At 35.9% G+C, this 16754-nt stretch overlaps 1 long non-coding RNA gene across 2 annotated transcripts in view; it reads left to right on the top strand.

Annotated features, from left to right (window-relative positions):
- LOC118689406 (uncharacterized) overlaps positions 1 to 16754 on the top strand; it is a 166026-nt gene that overhangs the window by 46795 nt on the left and 102477 nt on the right. For both annotated transcript variants that reach the window (XR_004980619.2, XR_004980618.2), the window contains exons 2-3: positions 12471 to 12613; positions 15243 to 15327. This is a non-coding gene — a long non-coding RNA (uncharacterized LOC118689406). The remainder of the gene's footprint in view (positions 1 to 12470; positions 12614 to 15242; positions 15328 to 16754) is intronic.

The following is a 16754-nucleotide window of genomic DNA, read 5'->3' as shown; positions in this document are numbered from 1 at the left end:
AAAATCTTATAAGAAGCCTTTAGGATCCAAACCCAGCTTTCACAAATCAGACTTCTTTAGTCCATGTTGAGTGCATCCACAAAGAGGCAGCTTGAAACTGGCATGACTTGGAAGAAGTAGATCTTTTCAGGATGAAGGGTATGACTATGATAAGCATATGATTAACAGGACATTTTTTTCCCAAAGGGCTGCTTTACCTCCAACTTTTTTTACCTACAGAGAACTCTGCAGGGTTGTATTTCCTGTAGCAGAAAGACTTTCACCATATAAAAAATATGATAAAAGCACATTTTTGAAGAAGAGGGTTGTGGTAAGTAAAGCCCTCATGATATTTATTTAAAATAATATAAAATTAAAAAAAAGGGATGCTACTCTTAATATATGTGGTAAGTGCCTGTGTCCAGTTGCATCACTTTAATCAGTCTCATCCCCTTTCCTGTATTTGCATGTTGCCTTGCTCTGTTCCCTTGGGAATTCTCAGGTAAGGAGCCTTCACTTTAAGAGTGGAAATCACTATAGGATCAGAAGATTAATACCATTAAATTATTGCTACCCATATTAAAGCCACACAGAAGCAGTAAATACCTCAAGTCTTCTTCTTGCTCCAAATATTAAACGTACAGTTAAACAGGACCTTTAGATTGTAGATTCTCCTTGGCCTGTTTCATAATTTCTAGCTTTGCTACTTCAGGTGTTAAGATGGGAATATGCAGAGCTGTGGGATTTAATACCACCAGGAGAGACAGATTTTTTTCATGCCAGGTATTTTGCTGGGTGATGGGCTGCTGAATAAGATCCTGCTTTCCAAGAATTTTAAAGATTTATGGGCAGTCTTCATGAAAACTCTCCTTTCTCCATTGTTCTCCTAACTTCTGCACCACAATTGATACATATAATTTCAATCTGTGTGTGTGTAATTATTGCAATAACAGTTAGGGCTGCATCCAAGAAGGAAAGCATCTGTACAGTTTTCAAATCTGAGCAAGTCATGCTTATTTTCCTTTCCTAACCCAAAATCTTGTAGGGCTTGAAGGGGAAGTTAAGTTTGATAAGTAAATCTGCAGTTGGAGAGGACCTGTTAAGTCTCTGCACAGACTATATTTATTTAATTCTAAAGAATGATGACACCATAGAACGTTGAAATGTCTCAGTGTTTCCTTATTTATTTGGGCAAGAAGACATAGGGAATATATGAGAAATATCTTTTTCTTATCCCGTACATTTTTCCTTAGAGCAGTTTCAAGGATATTTCCCTTAAAAATGTAGAGGTAAATATCTACAAATATTTGTACTCTGAAAGACACATCTTTACAGATGTGTAAGAATACCTTACATTAAACAATATAATTAATATGTCAATATATGAAGGTCTTATAATTCTATAAAAAAGTTTAATGTTTCAAAGTGAAACTTGGCAGCTTCTCTAGTGTTTACATAGAAATCAATGGGATGAAATAGGAAGGAACAATTGTAGTTCTACGTATTTCCAATTTTTTTTTTTCCAATTGCATTTCTACATATTTCCAATTTTTTTTTAAAGCGAGTTCATACTTTAATCAAAGTTCTGGCTGAAGTTCTGCTATCAGCCTTGACTGAATTTACAGCAGGTCTAAGGCTGACATGTCAGGATACCTGGAGAGACAATGCATGGATTTAATATCATTTGCCAGTGGGAATTCCTGGGGCTCCAAGTAATAATGTCTTCTACATTAATGTGCAGTGAAGTGAGTGTAGCATTAATCTTCATAGAAAAGTTCAGTTCTCATGAGAATGTGGAAGGATAATATAAACCATGGTAATAGGAAATAGGAGCCAGGTAATGTGGGGTTACTTCTATGTAATTTCAATCTGATTAAAGAAGGTTAGAATTTTCTCTGCAATTTGTCAGAAGCATGGCAGGATGGAAGATATGAACCATCTCAATACTGTGAGCATGTGTATATGACTCATACATTTTACTTGAGTTTGAAATTGTAAGATCCAATTAATAGAATTATTTCTGAAGTTACTGCAACATCATCATTTATGCTAGTGTACCTGAGAATCTGGATATTATAAATTCCCTGTTTTCCAGATGCTGCATTTCTGCTATGAGAAGTGTGCCTTAGTCTGAGTCTTAATTCATGATTTACCAGCTGAGAATAAATTATTTTCTATATTAGCAATATTTACTGATGTAGCTAGAATTTGATTGTGTATGGGGAAAGGGATGGGAAGCTGTGTGACTTCAAATGGGCTGACTTGGTCGTACAGAAGTGTACAAATGAAAATGCACCACTGTGCTTTGTTTTTTTCCTTTATAAACAGAAAAATCTTTGTACTTGCAAAAGTAGTTAATTGTTGCTTCTTTAATGAAAAGAAACATGACTTTGTAACTTTCTCCTTTCTTGCTATTGGTGTGATTAGAATCTCATCAATTGATTTTAGCATGACTTCAGGATCAGAGGGATGTGGGCTAAGAAGGAGAGCCCGTGAGAGTCATTGAACTTGATATTGCAGTGGAGGGGATGTGTGGGAGAGAAAGTCTCCTGAAGTGCAGGAGGGGATTTGATAAAGAGGTCAGAGTTAGCAGGAAGATAGACTGGTGATCTGCTAGGAGAGCTGTGCCCTGCATTCTTTATGAAATGTTGTGCAGGAGCAGCAAGGGCTTTTTTTCAGATGTGTCAGAAAAGGATTTCTGTCCCTATGGCTAATCCACGTGACAGCCTCAGCTCACACTTTCTGTTAAGGTCAGCTCCCCAGCTCCCCAAATACTTGGACAAAGCAATACTCCAGGGATGCAGCAGGAGGAAGATGACAGGGGATGCTAAAGTTCACGTGTATTCGCTGAATTGTACCTAAAGCAGCACGACCTTACCATGCCTCGTGTCTGCCCTGCAGCTCAGCTGCTGTCTCTGGGCACATCAGCCATTTCAATTTACTTGCTCTGCTGAAACCTAGGCACAAGTTTCCACACCCAAGTTTTCTTACGTGTCCTTTGTCATTTTAGAACTAACTGCTGGATCAAAGCCGTTAATTTTTGTCGCTAAGGAGACAGGATTAGGGTTGTAATTTTATTTGTGCAGCAGAAATCCTAATGACATCAAGGAAATAGGCCTACACAATACCTCAGTTTACAAAGGAGAAAACTGAATTTATGATACAGTGTAATACTGAGGTTTAATTTATGGATGTTTATGCAACACTTTGATACAGATGTATCACTCTGCAAGAAATACGGTGCAGTCTCCTTGATGGGATCTCTTATTGCTCACAGGAGCAACCCAGACTTTTGGCAAAGGTCCTTGGAATCACTAAAGCCAGTCAGCTGCATGCAGTTTTGGTGGGAGAGTATTTTAATTATCCCAAATGACAATGAACAAGTTTTAGATAGGTACAATTAGTAATACAGTGTCTAGATAGAGACATATCTATTTTAGTGTTACTAAGTTCCTTTGAGTAACCACCTCTTGGTTTTTTCCAAGGCCTGTAAGATTTTATGAGTAGTTTCTTTTACTATCTACCTGATCAGTGGTATCTTCTCAAAAAATTATTAGGCTTCCTTTTTTTTTCCCAAGCATGGGACACAAATGGCTTTTATACATAATAAGATACATTCAAAGATGTGACAGTTAAAGCCCTTGTACTTTTTTGTGCTTGAAGCTTGTAGTCTACAGACACTCACAGATCAAGGAGACTTAAACTCATTGTCATGGTGGGGACAAAATTGCAACCAACTCTACAACCAATAGATTGTAGGAACTTATGTCTTCCAGATGACTTCAGAGAGTGAGGGAGGCTTTGCTTAGCCTTACAGACAGTTTTTTCACATACACAGTTAATGGACATAAACATCAGAAATCTTAGGCTACTGCAATTTTCAAATATCTGCACTGAAGTGGTCAGCACAAATTTACTGAGTTCTCTGCACTGCCTGTGGCTCTTTCTGCCATCTGAACCTTAGACAAATGGAACAGTATCCACTACTGTGTTCCTCTCAGGGCTTTTCCTACTGGTCTGTGCTGATGCAGCGAGGGAGCAAAGGCATGGCTTTGATGTGCTCATGAGAATGATGGCCAGGTTTCTGCTTTATGTGGGGATACAGCTTTTGATATTCAAAGACAGAACGCCATCTTTCAGTGACTCAGGACACAGGCAGGAATGTTGTGGGGGCAGGGTTCCACTGGCAGTACCAGCAACGGAAAGCATATTCAGGGAAACCTGAAACAGACACATCAGTACCTGGGTCAGTTATCTACCTTTCAGAATATACAGTCACCACCTCTTCCTAAAAAATAGTAGTATCTTAAGAAATGCAAGTCACCTGAATGAGCCCTTAAGAAAAAAACAACAAAGGGCCATGGTTCATGCCATGGTATGCTGTGAGGTTGTGGGTGTTTAAAGTGACTGGAAACAGCTAGACTGACCTGCAAATTAGTTATGAAATTAATTCAAAGAGAGCTGTATTTAGGACATCAGAATTGTGTAAGGATGAGTTTCATTTAAGTCTGAACCTTTTATCGTTTCTATCATCAGTTTCCTGGAACTTCATTTTAATGTACAATATTAATTAATAAAAATTACTTTAAAAAATTAATATTTCAAATAAATTCTCATTAAAATAAATTCTGAAAATACAAGAGTTCCACAAGGAGTCCATAGTAAATTCAAAAGGGATTTTCCTGTATTACATATGATGGTCTTCTCATTGTTTAGTTATTTATAGCTGATACAGAAGTGATAAATTGACTTTAATCTTGCAGTGATTAATATATGATAAGGTATAGAAACCAAGTTAATAGGAAACTATAATGAAATATGAATTCTGCCTTTCTGAGATAAGTGCAGAATTCAGACCTGCATCTTCTCTTGGGCCAGGCAAGTAACTGATACCTTATAGAGGAAGAATGTTCTCTTACAGGATGAGTGCTCTTTGCAGGTTTCTGTCTGCTCTACACAGCAGGGTTTCTAGAGTGCAGTTTATAAATGACAATGTTGGGGTTTTTTACTGATCCAATTTTTTCTTACTAGTGAAGTGCTAAGCATCCCCCTTTTTTACTGCTTTTCTTCAAAGTTACTTCTTTCTCTACTGAAACTTTTTATTTAATTTTTAGATTTATTTTCCCCACAATTTTTCTTGGTCATTACATCTTTCTGTAGAGTATCAAAATTCAATCTTATATTTAATGAATCAAGTAAAACTCATTGCTAGAAGCAAATGATCATGCAGAGATATTAATTGCTTAAGCTAATAACACTTCTATCCACAAAGCCCTGATTTAATGCTACAGGAACAGAAAAACCATTCAAAGCTCTTGAAAACACTCAAAGAAATTTTATATGTCAACTTGAGAATACACTTGCCTAGAGTTGTAGTGCACAGACATTAGAAATAGGGTTTGTGGTTTTTCTCCTTTTTTTTATTTTACAAAGAGTGTGAAAGAGGAACTATTACCTCACTAAATGCAGGCTGGGGCTTGGAATTGTACTTATGGGGAGAAAAAGATCCTACATTAAAAGGCAGATAAAAAGGAAAGCAAGATAATTGATGATAATTTAAATATAAGCTATGGAATATGCTGTTGAACTACTAAAAGGTAATGTACATCTGAATAGAATTGAATTAATTTTTGTCCTATTCTAGGGTTTCACTGAATTTTTTTTGAAAGGTCTGAGATCTTACCTGAAATAGGAAAACACTTTGGTGAAACACCAATTAAGTGTATTCAAATGCTTCTGGAAATTTAGAAAGCATTCTTTGTGAGTTTATGTGCTCACACAGGACAACAGCTACAGAAGAAAACAAAGATGCTTTATTGTTTTATTGTCACTGAGCATGCAGTATTTTTGGCTGTCTTTGAAGCAGAATTTAGCACTGGGTATATGGTGGGCAAAATCTTCAGTTATCATTCAGAATCCCTTTGATATGTGGAGAACCTGAGAAGACGGTGGAGGAGTAAGGGAAAATTTAAGGCTCAGTCATGCTTTCAAAAAGTTAATTCTAAGGAGAAGTGGTAAAAGTCTGGTGAGAGTCACTCTGAAATCAGGGTGATTGAGTATGGTATAAAGCATTGATTGAAAAATGCATTTAACACATGCTTTAGTAGTTTGTGCAGTTGTGCCTAACTGTGCAGCTTTACTGGGGGAGTATAACTAGAGAAGATTAAAAGAATTCTGGAAATAGAACCCAACACTAAAGTTTTCCAAAGTTTGAAAATGGGTTTCATTGCTTTATCATAGATCGTTGATTTCCATCAAGGCAGACTTGAATGCAAGGTAATAGAAAAGCTGGAATTAATTTTGGGATAAGGAGAGAATTTATTTCTTTAAAATGTATTTCATAATCTTTCTTTTTTATTTCAACCTCTTGTCACTCTGTAGCTATAATTAAGGGAAACCCATATTTCTGACTTGTGATTATCGCTGCTTTTTTTCTTCTATTGAATTTTGTTTTAGGCACAGCAAAGCTGCTGGATGAAAGTGTCATAGCCATAAAATAGAAGAGGGGGTTAGCAAATGGGGAGGTTATTATCCAAAAGAAAAATAGAAATGGGGAGAAACTATGTTGATGACATCTATCTTTCCTTGTAACTAGGTCTTGCAGTACATTCATACTCTGTTAAATTAACATCATTCATACATTAGCAGTTCTCCTCTTTATTATTGGTTAGAAATTTTTTCTGCTTCACTGGGGACATGTTAATACAAATAAAAGCATCGCAGCATCTGCAGATGAAGATTCTTGCCTTTTTTACTGTAAAAATAGGAAGAGTATATAATGTTAAATATTTTTTAAAAGGCTATGTTAACTGCTTGTTTCAAAGTTTTACAGACCCTCCTAGAAAATGCATGTTCGTGTAGAGGACCTCAGTGTTTCTATCTATAAGGGAGTTAGGCACTGCTTGTACTAAAATACTTAATTAGAAAACTAGATTGATTTGCTATTTAAAAGGGGAATGATCTTCTGGTTTTTATTTTAGTCTCACTCTGCAGCACATATGAGATGATTCTGGAAAAAAGTTGCTTTTGTTATCTGTGCAGTGAAGGTGGCTCAACATTCCTTTACAGCTCTCGTGGGCTGTAATGTGGTTAAATTCAGGAGTGGCTTTATCAGTAAGGACAAGGACTGTGTGATGAGAAAGTGGCTGTGTGCCTGTGCAGCCCTGAAGCCAGATGGCAGCTGGTTCCTCTTCTCAAGTACATGCTGGTTTCTTAAGCACTTAGATTTGCTTCAGTGCAATCTAGACCAGTTCATGATTTATGGAGACATTCTGATCCATTCCTGATTCCATCTCTGGGGTTGCCTGCAGACCCCTTGTGAGTTAAACTTTCAAAGGTGTCTGAGTGCTACTGAATCCTGATGAGATGAATCTTCACATTGTAATTATTTCTTTGCCCCAATGTGTAGCAATAACAAATCTTGATCTCTTTGATGGTAGAAAATATTTGTTATTATTACTTACTGTTATATTCAGTATAATTGACATGAAGGACTTTGTATATAAAATTACATTCCCCTGAGATTATTCAGGCTAATGGTTTATAGGTAATTTAAGTATTAGATTTGTAGCTTAAACAAGAAATTATTTCATGTGATCTGCATAGTGTAGCAGTTTTAGGCAAATACAGAATTTAAAATTCTTTGCATGAATTATTTTGTTTTACATTTTCCTTTGTAATTTTAATGCCAATCCTATTTATGGATGTTATTCTACAATAGATACTAGTGTATTTAAATATTTTATGGGTGTTATTATTAACCTGACATGGAATGACTAATATGTATGTCTTTGAAAAAGAATTTTCTGAAGTATCTTCCAGTCATTGGTGTTTCTTTTTTATAAATTATAAATCAGAAAATAGCTATATATTTATTGTTTGTGAGAGAATGCAGATAGTGATTGTACTTTATCGGTTTATTTTTTGTTAATCATGCTGAGCTTAAACTTCCTATTTATTGACCTAAGTAGGTGAAATAAATAAGTGCATTTAAGAATTAGATTATTCTTGCAATACAATTGCAATATACGCCTCTCTGAGCTTCAGTCATGCCTTAGTAGTCAAAGCAAATTTCTCTTCAGATGTCTCTTTATGGACAGTAGTTGTTTTTTGAGGTAAAATAGATTGTGCTTGATAACACAAGTGTCATTTTATGTGTCTGTGATGTTGTCAAAAAGAATAATCTGTAATCTATAAAGTTGACATGATAAAATTGCAACGATGCTTGGTTTAATACCATAGTTACCTAACATTTGTTGTAACAAGTGCAACAATGCACCATGACAGGGTCTGATTAAAAACATTGATCAATCCCATTTCTCACTTCCTGCTGTAAACAATCGTGGGAATTTACTGAAACACCTCACATTTCTTATTTCTCACTTTTCTAGAGGGAAACTGTGCCGTGAAAAAATTGGTCAGTGTAACTGTGTTTACAAAAATTACTGTGAAATTTATTAGAATTGATATATAAAGACAAGAAAAGATCTTTTTCTATATATTTTTTTCTCTTCTTATATCACTTCCAGTACAAAAGTACCTAGAAAAACAATATCTTTGATTAGCACAGTTTTCATAATCCAGGGCCGTTTTCTTCTATATTAGGAAAAAGAACATATACATGTAAAAACATTGCATAAAATTTACCTAAGATACTGTGTTTGTAACAGAAAAGTTCCTCTTTTTTTATTGATTCCACTTTTTCCTTGTTCTCTCCACTCCCTATTGCCTGCCAAAGGGGTTAATTCTATTGCCCATGTCTGCACATGAATCAGATTGGGCTCTACATTGCTCTGAAGTCTATTGTGCAGAGTGATGTTCAGATAACTCCAAGTAATTACATGAAATATTTTAACAATGCACAGTATAGTAATTCATTTTTACAAAGCAATGCATTAAATATTGTTGGATAGTTGCTGATGCTGCAATATTTGGGGAGAAAATTGATTTGTTTATTGATGTCCCTTTCATCTGTGCATTGCTCTTACTTTGTATGCCTTCCTCCTTTGGTAGTGTATGTGTAAACAGTCCTGGTTTAAGCTGATGCATTCATTCTGAGGCCAAAAGAGAAGCTGAGGGAAATTCAGTGACAGGAGAGGGATTGAATTAAAAGCTTCTGAGCCCTATCCATGACCTATTATGCTTTCTTTTTAATTTCTTAAAATGTTTCAAATAGGATAGGGAACCATATAATTTTAGAAGCTTGGATCTCATGATATATTTAATATATTTTCTGTGATAGGTTTTTTTCCTTAAGATTGCTCTTTGTATTTCTTTATATCCTATCCCAGGATAGGTGCAGAGGGATTTTGCCTTGAGACAGGAGGTTGATCACAAGTCTTTATGCTCCCTGGATGTAGGGGGCAAGAGACACTATGGCTTGATGAGGAAGACTGCTTTTATATGAAGGAAAACGATGTAGTGCCAACAGAGCTGTCTGGGAGCACTGTATGGGCCCTGTGATGTGACACAGTGACTCTGGTGTTCATCTCAGTGACTAAAGCAGCTCTGTTGCCCTGGATTTTCAGGGGCAATTCAGATATCCTGCCTCTGCCTGTGTTATCTCTGTAGAGCAGTTTTTTGGTCTATGACAGTAGTATATTTCACACTTAGATAGCTATTGAGATGCTTTCTTGTACTCTGAGGTTTAAACTGGAGCTGGGCATTGTAGCTTGAAAAATTATGCATTATTATTTCTAATAGGTTCAGCGAAATACTTGATAAGAGGTTTGCTCCAGAGAGTATCTCTGTGGCTGCTGCTTCTTTCTTTTAAGTAGAAGAAGCCATGCCACTGAGAAAAAGAGAACCTTTTACAAAAAGATAAAAAAGCTGGTGATGTCAGTGTTAACTGCTGTGCTTGGTCAGGTTAAATTTATAATTATCAATGAATTGGTTCTCCATAAAAGCCAACTGACAAACAAGAGACTGCCAAGTTCAAGGAGTGAAAGTGTGCTTATATGAATTGATTAGAAACAAAGACATTAATGCATTTGTTACTCTTAGTAATTACTCTTACTCTGACCTCTAAAACCAATATTCCTGTGGATGAAAAAGAATTTTTTTTTTTTTTTGCCTTGCTGTTCGTATAACAGCATCAGCATACCCACTTCCTGATTAAAGACCTGCTTTTTTCAGACACGCTGACAAGAAAAAAAAATGCTTTTCTTGTTGTCTTTAGGAGGACTAGGAAAAACGATACTACTATATGATCATGCAGCTGAAATACTGTCATCCAAGGACTCCAGAGTTTAGTTATATGAACTTCCCATATCCATTTGGTATTAGTTTTATGAAGAAATACACTGTTTTGCTGAAGTTCTTCTTGCTTCCATGAAGCAGAATTTGACACCCACGTTTAGGGATTGCATGGAGTGCAGCAAATTAAGTAAATTTCTATTTATTGTCTAAGTGCCATTTCTGAAAAACAAAGCTGTATTGCAGGGCAGTTGAACAGTCACTTTCTCCCACACTGTGCTGGTCAGCATTACACTTTGCACCTTTTTCTGCCACCTTCCAGGGCAAACTTTACAGCTGCTCTGTTCGGTGCTTTTTTTTTTTTTTTTTTGAGGAATGCCAGGACTGGTGCTGCTCAGAGCACTATAAAACATAGCAAGGGAGCTGGTATGTCATGAGTCATGTTACTACTTGGAGCTGGTAGCTTCTGAACAGCTCTTTCCTCTGCTTTTTCTCAGAGAGAAAAGTGAATTAACCCCATGAAAGATGTGCTTAATTTCTTCCTGGTATTTTCCACCAGAAATCTTAGAGCTCAAGCTTGTTTCATTCCTTTTGGAATTCTGGTTGAGCATATGGAAGCTCTCTTGTAAAACTTGTGGTATCCTATGTTTTCTTCTTGTTTAGTATTAATTTATTTAGGATTATGAATTTTTTGTTGCCTTAATGCAGTTTAAAAAAGAAAATCAGAAAATCAGCTGACTAACAAAAAGGAGGACTTTCCACCCATATGGATAGTAAAAGTAATAGTCACTGTTAAAAGTGATCCATGTTACTTCAAAAAGCTTTTCCCTCTCCCTTATGTTGAAATGACCCTTATGAATGCTATCACTAAAAATAGCTAGAAGATTAAAAATATACCTCACCCTGAAGCAAAAGCAAGTAGAGATGTGATCTGCAGAGCCTTTAGTACTGGATGACCCCTGGCTATGGACTGCATCTTTAAAAGGAGCAGTGTCTGTTCCTCTCATTGCTGAGGCAGCAAACGGTATATGTTTAGATTTGAGTAAGAGCCCACTATAGTGTACCACAGAGATTGTACTTTTCTTGCACTCATTCCTATTGCTGTTTCTTCTGTGGTCCTCCAGCATCTCACTTGCATTCATTCTGTGACTGAGCTGGGACATATAAATTGTTTGGTTGAATTGAATTTTGAATTGGTTTTGAATTTTGTTTGTTTTTTTTTTCTCTGCATAGCTTCATTTTACTTTTCTTTGCATTCACATGAGTGTTACAAGTAGGGTGGGGAAAGGAAAGCATGTTTCTGACAAGGCCATTGGCCTTGTTTTCATTTGATGGCACTATAGCTAAAATCAGATCTGTCACTGATGTCAGCACTTCACTTAAAGCTGCCTGGGTTTCTTCTCACTGTTTTCATCCTCAGAATTGTAAATCAATACCCTTTGATCTAAACATAAAAGCCTGGGAAGCTTATGTTGAGGATGTCTTCCCTTGTGCCTTGCTTCATTCAGTTCAGCTGCTAAATCTGGTCTAAGGAAATCAAAAGCGATACTGAATTGACATTTAATAGCTCTCCTCAAGACTGCTAGAAAGTAATTTCTCAGAAAGTTTGAAACAAACTTTGCATTGTACTGGTCTATTATTAGCATTCCACTTAGCATATGCAAGTAGCTTTTTGAAAGCAGCACATAATACCTGAACTAGGAATTCTAAATGCTTCTGCCTTAATTAAGTTGAATTTTCTGAGGAATTATAAAAAATATTCAAAGGAATATGGAAGAGAAAGAATTACTGTTCAGGAATTCTGAGGAACAAATGTGTTTTTTCAACTGTACCAGTTTTGACCATAATGGAGTAAACTGCAACTAGACTAAAACACAGTTGCCTCCAATTTTTGTGAAAATCAATTTTTAAGCATTTTGGTGTCTTGTTAGTTCACTTCTACTGACTAGTACTCAGTGATGTCTCTTTTAGTTGCTATTGCACAGTAAGAATTAGTGGTTTTTTCCCAAGCTTCCAGGAATCCTAATGTCTATTAATCAGCTGTTACAAATGTATGCTTTCTTTTAGTTGATTCTGTAAGGCAGTAATGAGGTTTATATTCAGAATTTTGCAGCATATTGGAAAATTAGAATGTATAGGAAACATTAAATTACTATTTTGCTGGAGTATAAACTTCTTCTGACATCCGATGACCTTTTCATTTTCCCATGAGTGAAGTGGAACTCTTAAGGTGATTTTTCTGATTGTCAGAGATATTTTATAATTATTTGTAATATTTATGCTTTTTGCTGGAACAGCCTTGGTTCTGTTTGAAGAAGTTACTGCATAAGTTCAACAAGGAGCCGTAGTCCTGCTTACAACACAGAAATCCAGCGCTGCCAGTGATGCTCTGACAGTGGATATGAGAGTGGGAATTACTAGAGCTGAAGTGTTCAATGAGGTAAATAGAGCAATGCAAATCTCAAGAGCTTCTGAAATACAGAATATGCAAGGACGATTTTGAGAGTGTGTATTACCTTGCTGCTTCCTCTCACACCATCTACCCAACATCTCTTTCCTCTCTCCAGCTTTTAAAAATCAATTCGATGTGACTGCCTCCAGTTTGAAATTAGCATGATTTAATCTGGTCCAGGAAAAATCTTTCTCCATGGAAAAGGCCCAAATGGGAAATCTAATGATAGCATATTCCCCAAGGAAAGCTGCCACCTTAGACAGTGTCCCTGTAGGAGGGAAAATGAACAGCTGCAATATTTTATGTATAAAATGTATGTGTGCATGTGTATGGTGACATGACACAATGCTTTGTGACAGCTCATTTTATTTTGGGTTTTTCACATGACAGATGAAATGATTTCTGTAATTATTCTTAGGTATAAGACCTAAAGTCAGTTCTGTTAATACTTGGACTGTTTGGCATAAAATACATTTAGGTATCTCATTTAAACACCCCTCTGGGAAAAAAGCTCTGGAAATCAGAAGTGATTGAGTGGATGAGCTCCAACTGTATTGCTTCTAGGCCCAGTAAAAAGGAAAGTATAGGGGGCTGATTTTCATTTCAAGTGTTTCATTTGAGGTGCAGTTTCATCCCAAGACTTACATAACTAGACTAGCTTTTCTTGTAGTTGAATTAGCTCTTGTTTTACTTCTAAGTTAAATTAAGATCATTGCAATTTTATGCTAAAGAGTAGAAAAATTTTAAATATATTCTTGCTTTAGAACAAAAATGTGCATTATCCATAACCAGTGATAAAATACTACTTGCCATTGCAAGTCTTTATCACTAAGGATTAGAAATAGATCAATTATATAATTTGACATACTGCTAAGGAAATTATTGTACATGTATCTATGCCTTATTTTAAAATAATTGATAGGTTTATAATTTAATATGAATGTAGAATATTTTAAAAATACATACTACAATTAGTAAACTAAGCAAGAAAAATGTGTGGAGTCTCCTAAATCTTGAAGGGGATTTGTTGCACCTGTATTTGTTGTGTAGCAATAATGCAATTCTTATTGTTAATTGAGAGAAAATGTTATTGAACTTTGGTGAAAATTATTTTCTCTTTCTGAAAAATTCAGTATGACTTTGTCATACATTTTTAGGTTTCCAGCTGGGCTGGTTTGCTTTCATTCAGGATTGAAGTCAGTTGCTGTATTTCCAGGATTACTGAAAGGTTGAACCTACTTCAGTGATATATAGGGTCTACAGAATAACAGTTTTGCAGCTTATATGCTTAAGAGAGAGGGAATATGTTCAGAAAAATTCACTTCAATCATCTATCAAAGGTGCCAGTGCACCTAGTGGCTTTATTTCTCAGGAAGGCAAAGAGAGATGGAAGGGCATGAGGGGAGCTTTTATTGATTGCTTTGTGGGAAAATTATTCTATGAGTTACTTTTGCAAAGAATGTAATTTGCCTGGGGTATAGCAGGAATAGTATGAAAAGTTCTGGGGGAAATAGTTCCCTGGTTGATTTTTTTTCAATATAAAATGATGGTGTTCTCTCAGAACCAGAGCTATATCAGCTCCACAAATATCACTAGAGATGGGTAGGACTTCATGTGCTTGATAATGCTACAAGTAACTTTTGAAAGGCCTACTGGAAGGAAAAAATGGAAATTGGGAAGAAGAGAGATTTTTACTTCTCATTGAACTGTTCATGCAGTAAAAAAGAAGGCAAATAATTAATTGTGGAATGTAATGCCCTGACTGACTTACAAGGCTGCTTTCTTTCCCATTTCTATCATGAAAGCCTTGAAAATATACTAGTGCAGGTTATGATACTTTTGACCTGTACTGTAATGTTTACTGTTTTAAGATCTGAAGCGAAAAATATTATCATCCTTAAAATTGAAACTGGGACAACTCAATCAGTTTTTCTATATCAAATTCTATATATATAGCTGTAAATCTGTGATTCAGATATAGGCTTATCTCCCACCGGTGAAAGAAGCTTAAAAAAAAAAGAAAAAGAAGAAATTCTCAGTTTAGAAATTATATTATTTTATGAATTTGTCTAATATTTACCATTTTGCAGTATTATAGGAATCTAATAATTGAATTGAAGTTGAACTTGAAATTTATATAAATGTTTGTGGAAAACTGGTCTTTTATAATTAGGGAAGAAAAGCAGTATTTAAGGAGATAAAATACAAAAAGAAAAAAGAACTTGGTGTCCCTCCGTGTGACAGATGGAATGTCTAAAGTCTGACGGAATTTGTTATCACTCAGTTACTATCAGTCCTCATTGCTCACAGTGACACTGCAGAAAACCAGGTAATTTTTTCTGAGTTGCAGTCTTACTGTACAGCCACACATTTCACATTATTTGATGTGAAATTTGATTTGATTTTGACATCATTTCATATTGGCATTAATGTACGATATTTGTAAAATGATCATGTTGCTGGAAAACATTGCTTCAGTAGTCAAAGTGATGGAGTCATGTTCTGAATTTAATTTTGATATGCTGTATTGTTTCTTAGAGCATTACAGTATACATATTTTTGTGTTCAAAAATCAGGAATATATTTGCAAGAGTTGAATTGTTTTGTATTCCTCCAGCCTAAGAAGAGACTCATATAATTTGAAGTTCACAAAGACAGCTATCAACAAACCAGCAGAATTATAGATGAAGAACTGTTCTGTGGTGAGTAAACTGAAGCTTTCATACTTTGGGCTTCTTGAGTGAAGATTGTGTGGCACATACTCTCAAATAAGTAGAAATGACAAAGTATCAGTAATTGATTGAAACCTCAGGGAATTGCTCTTACAAAAATAGTAATAAAAATGAATATATATTACTGTTTAACTATTTTAGCTAAAGTATTCTGTTCTGCTGCAGAGAATTATTTTTCTTCTTGTTTGATCAATATTCTCACATTTTACTGTCATTTTTTGACATCTACTACTATATATTGTAGTTTCCTCCAATAATTCCTGTAGCTGATACCCTGAAGCACTTTTCATTGCTAAAAAAAATCTCCTAATCCTTGACAGGCTTGTATCTGAACATCCCATTGGTGCTGTAGTTGCAGTTAAGTACTGTAGAGTGGCACTTTAGGCATTAACTGTGTAGGGACCTCACTGTTTTCATCTGTTCTGGTCACAGTCAGCTAAAAGATAAAGCCCATTTTTGCCAAATTGGATCAGTTGTCACTGGAGACTGTAATGTTGCTGGCACGAGGATGCTCCTTGGTGCAGCCTCTGGCCAAACAGCTGAGAAGGAAGTGCAGCAGGCAGAACAGGATTCTTCCCACAGGGCTGAGCCCTTGGTGACAGCTGGTAATGCAAAGCACTTCCTGAGCTGAGTGCAGGGGCTCTAACACTGCTCCTTTGCTCTCATCATATGCACAGTCACCACTTTTCTGGAAGGCAAAGCCCAAGTATCTGGAAGTGATTGTGAAAATACTGAGCTTTGTTCCTGTGAATTTATTCTTTTTGGAGGGCTGACTCTGCAGAGGAATAAATAAAAAGGAAACTAAAATGTAAGAACTTTTTTTCAAAATGGTCTCTTAGACTGTTCTGCTGAGCCCTTGAGGAGTGACACTGCTGGAATAAGTGGAAATAATCTGAAATTATTTGGCACGCAGATACCACATTTTATAGCTGAGAAGTTATTTTAAGGATCTCTTGATAGTTGCAGAGAAAAAAAGCCCCACAAATTCCAGTGAGATTGCCATGCTTAAATCCTTCTGAACCAATGTACTAGTCAGTAGCAAGAAAATGATGGCTGGCAAAACTGTTGCCGAAGTGAAGACATTTTCCTAATTCTCCTTCAAAAGGAAGCAAGGTTGGAGCTGCAGTGGTTTTCTAGAACATATAGAACTTGTCTTAATGGATTAGCCACACTCTCTTGTATGGCTTTTCTCCCTTATAACTGTGCAGGAAAATGTGTTTGCTATGCAGAAGCATTGAGTGACTATCTCCTCCCCCAGGGAAAAACAAAAAGACTTTACAGCAAAGTAGATTTTGCTTCTTAGTAGTTGTAATGAACCACAGAGAGCTTGTCAGTAAAAATTATGCATGTGTATATACATATGCATATGTACATATAACATGCATGTCTTTGTTGTG

The sequence above is a fragment of the Molothrus ater genome, chromosome 9 (assembly GCF_012460135.2).
Source record: "Molothrus ater isolate BHLD 08-10-18 breed brown headed cowbird chromosome 9, BPBGC_Mater_1.1, whole genome shotgun sequence".
Classification (NCBI taxonomy): domain Eukaryota; kingdom Metazoa; phylum Chordata; class Aves; order Passeriformes; family Icteridae; genus Molothrus; species Molothrus ater.
Note: the sequence above shows the minus strand (reverse complement) of the source record. Positions and strands in the feature narration are given on the sequence as shown.